Here is a 4,369-nt window from a genome sequence, read left to right on the forward strand (position 1 = left end):
TGCTTTATTGTCAATTCTTCCACATGTACAGCACATACACACAGAGAATTGAAATTGCGTTACTCTCAGACCCTTGGTTCATACAGATAACACTAACAGTAGAACATAAATACAGATATACAGATTAAATATAAAACACAACTATACAAATATGGTAACATGTAAAAAAAAAATGTAAAAAAATAATAAAAATATATAAAAAAAAAGATATATATAAAGCAGCACACGGCAGATAGAGTGCAAACCAGTGAAGTAAACAACAGTGCAGATATAGCTGGTTCCTTTTTTTTCTTCCAACTCTCAGCTTTACTGGTTCTTCTCTTTGCATTTCTCCAGTTGAATTTCTACTGTTCCCTTGAGGATTGAGACCTCTCCCTCTATGGGCAAATAGAGGGGTGGCTCAGAAAACAACTTTTCTCCCTTTCTTTTTGTCTCTTTCTCAGCCTCTCTCAGTTTCTTCCTGGCTTGTTTTATACTTTTTAATATGTCCTCCCCTTCCTTTTTCACTCTTACTGGATTTGCTGATTTTATTAATCCTATATCTGTGTCATGTTGAGACCATAGTTCAGTTGGTACCTGTCGCTGCCTTTCCTTATATAACTCAGTCTCATTTTGGTTTATTATTTCGGATGTTGTAGTCATCTGTGTTATTTTCTTTTGACCGATAACTACTTCTTCAGGAATTCCCAGCAAACTGGTTGCACACAAAATTTTGATATAATTTTTGTCAGCTGAATGAAAAATTAATGGATGTTCTGTTGGTTCCCACTTGCTTTGTTCTGCCTTTTTCATCATTGGTCCTAAATCGTTTGCTTCCCAATTTGTTCCTACATATACTGTAATATGTGGGGCCAAATTAGTTTCACTGAACCATTTTTTAACAAATTCACCTTCTGGTATATTTAAAGCTGCTCCCTATTATTATGTTATGATGTACTGGGAGACCATCTCAATTTGCTGTCCCTTTCTTTCTTCCTGCCATTTTTGTTTGATATCTTGTTTATTAACTCCTTTACACAGTGGATATTTTAATCCTAATATTTCCACTGGAGTGACTGCCATATTTTTTCCTATATTATTATAATTCAATTTTAATTTAACTCTTTTAACCAATTTCTCCTAATTTTAATCTTTATTCTGTCTGATGCATTTACCCTTTTTTTTATTTATTGATAGTCTCAACTCTATTTTACAATCACTCAGTATGTAATCTTTTATAAAAAATAATTCTTTATTTATCTTTACTTCTCTTTACTATTTTTTCCACACTTATAATATTTTTTAATATACTTATTTAACTTGCTTCCTTGATCTCACTTCTACTGCACTGATCTCTGAAAATGTTTCTCCTTCTCTTCCCCACAGACAACAAACATGCAAAAGTCTATACAAGATCTTGATTCAATCTTTATTGATATTGCTTTCCTAATCACATTCACACTGCTCATCCCTTTATTCACACACAGGGCTCACAGGGCTCATATTTTTCCTTTATTTATAGGAATACTGCATTCATATTGTTTCCCTTTATTTCAGGGCTAACAGGGCTAATATCCCTCTCGGGTGTGGCAAGAGCTGCGTCCACACTCTGCCAGGAAGGGGTGCGCAGCTAGTACCCACCCAATATGGAATTTATTTATTTCCTCATACATTCACCATCACTCATACAGACATTCATACGGACACAGACACAGTTTCAGTCTCATACAACAAAACACTACACTCTTCCTCGAGTGACCTGCAGGGCTCTCGTTCTTTTACTGACAATTTCTCCCTTAACTCAGTAAAAAAAACAGCGCCCAGCAGGGATTTTTGCCTACCCGTGCAGCCCTCTGAGCCTCCTTACACCTTTTTCTTTCTCAAAGCGGTATCTGTAGGTCTTTGCGCGCTATCCTTTATTATATCTGCTTCATTGTTGATTGCTGCCCTTTTAGGCCCAATCCACAATAAATACAGACCATTACATGCAATGTATTTCTGCCTACACCATCTAGTTTCAATTTAGGTCACCTATCAAGGCCTTCCTAACAGTAAACCAAATATGTGCATGCAGTTATTTCTTCTGGCATCAAAACCCCTTTTATTTTATTTTAGTTATTTATTTATTTTTAATTCTGGAAGAGCAGATTTTAAGTGTCCTTACCACTAAGAGCAGACCAGCAAACAACACAAACGAATTATATAAGCAAAATTGCTTACCTATTCGGTGGCCACCGTGTTTGTGTTGCCCGTCTCAGTTAGCCCAAAGTGGTCGTCCACTCCTCTGCTCTTTTCCAGTCCCATCTGGGGTGCCAATTTGTGGTGTCGTCTGCTGCTCATCTTAGGAACCACACTCAGTCTTGAGTTTTGATGCCAGAAGATACATTTTATTTCATCATCAATGAAAATAAAACGGAGATGCTCTCTGCAGCGAAACATCTCCAGAATGTCTTTCTGTCTCTCTTTTTATACAGGTTGGATTTTAAGGCGTGGGGTATATATCCCATACAGTTGTCCATACATAGAATGGCTCCTTTGTGCACACAATTCTCCCTAGAGAGAAGGCCCCCCCAAGTCTTGTTATGGTGAAGAAAGAAAGCCCCCACCTATGTTTTTCCAGATGTTTCTAATCTTAGGGCCTGTACATTCTGCCACGTAGGCATGTTTTTACACACAGGCATATGGGATTATAATGGAAGTATAACTGGATATTTAAATGGCTATATTCATAATGATTATACTTGATTAATTCCTATTTGGATTAATAAAAATCTTCTACAACTTCAGATATAAAAAACGCGGACTTGTTAGAAAATGTTTACTCAATAAAATCATGGAGCGGTGGCTTCACTTGTTATGATGTCTTGAGCAATTCAGTTTTATATTAACATTAGTAGTTGTAGCCATTGCAGCGTGAAGTCGTCTCAGCCATCACTGCGGGAGAATGTGTCAGCGTGGACGCGCATTGTCTATGCCGGGCGTAGTTGCGCCTGACCGTAGTTTTAGTTGGTGCAACAGGTGTAAATATTTATCGTAAAGCTGGACGTTGCAAAGCCCAGCGTAGGGCTTACACCCAGCATTTATACGTCTAGCTGGTGCAACCGGCCCTTGGAGTCGAAGCCCGCACTGGTGCGGTCTGTCTCGTATTTTCTTTATGACCGTAAAAAGAACTAAAAATACTCTGTCAGTTTTGATCGTACAGATAAGAATAAGGTATCGTTTGAAACTGCAAAGGGTCAACTTTTATTTCTGTATAGTCATAATAACAACAAAACAATGTGCTTTCGTAAAATAAAGAAAATAAACGGTGCATTCTCTGCCGTCTCGCTCTCTGTCACCTCTCTTCACAGACACGTAAATCTCCGCATTATGAATCACAGCATTATTCATGACCATTCACGCCTCCTCACATACAGCTGTTCTTGAGGTCGACCGACATGGGTTTTTCACTGGCCGATGCCGATATTTAGAAATCAGGGCAGCCGATGACTGATATATGATGCCAATTGTTTTAGCCGATATTCCCACAGACTTGCAAATGCAAATTAATTCTCTGCCAGCAGGAGGTGCTTTGGGAGCTGGAGATATAGTGGTTTCCCACTATACGAAACCACTATATGTGCACCTATTTGATTAATGGCTGTAATCAAATAGGCGCTGTGCTCACAAACGCTACTTTATCAGGCATTACAGGAAAGACGAAATGAAAATGACATCGAAGCTTTTCTGAAGACAGTCGGTTCTTTTTAAAGATACATTCATATAAAAACACCCACGCTGCATTTTAATTTTGAAACTTGAAGCGCTCATTTTATTCAACGAAGTATAAGCCTTATCGAAAGTCAGTTTTGATATTGTGACGAGCCGCCACAAATAACTCAATGTATAGGAAACACTGGAACACTGCTATAAGTCAAATGGCCATAGTGATAACAAAAATAAAAGATTTCACACATAATACACAGACTGCTGCTCATAACTGCTTAAGAGTGCACTAGCCACGAGCGATGACATTGTGGATGCTATGTTCGGACCTACACACACATTTCATGAGGAAAGTTCAGGTGCACGTTATAATCAGCCCAGAAGTTTCGTCTGAATTGAACATGTTTCTACTTTCACATGCAAATGACTTGTTGCACTTATGAATATGATAACTTTCCGGCATCAATTCTAGTAGGGTAAAACTTAATTTCGCTTTCTAAACGGTCTGTTTTGCCCTGCCATTAGCTGAAGCTGTGCGTGAACAAGCCGCGGCTGCAGTCTGAGCTGCTCCGTCTCGCGCAGCCTCAGAGGGAGTTCCACAACAACGCTTAGCTGCCCGCAGATGCCCCTGCCTATAAATCGGCCTAATTTGCAGCACAATCGGCTGATGCAGATTTAAAAAAAA

This window comes from Sinocyclocheilus anshuiensis, unplaced genomic scaffold (assembly GCF_001515605.1).
Source record: "Sinocyclocheilus anshuiensis isolate Anshui unplaced genomic scaffold, SAMN03320099.WGS_v1.1 scaffold2073, whole genome shotgun sequence".
Lineage (NCBI taxonomy): Eukaryota > Metazoa > Chordata > Actinopteri > Cypriniformes > Cyprinidae > Sinocyclocheilus > Sinocyclocheilus anshuiensis.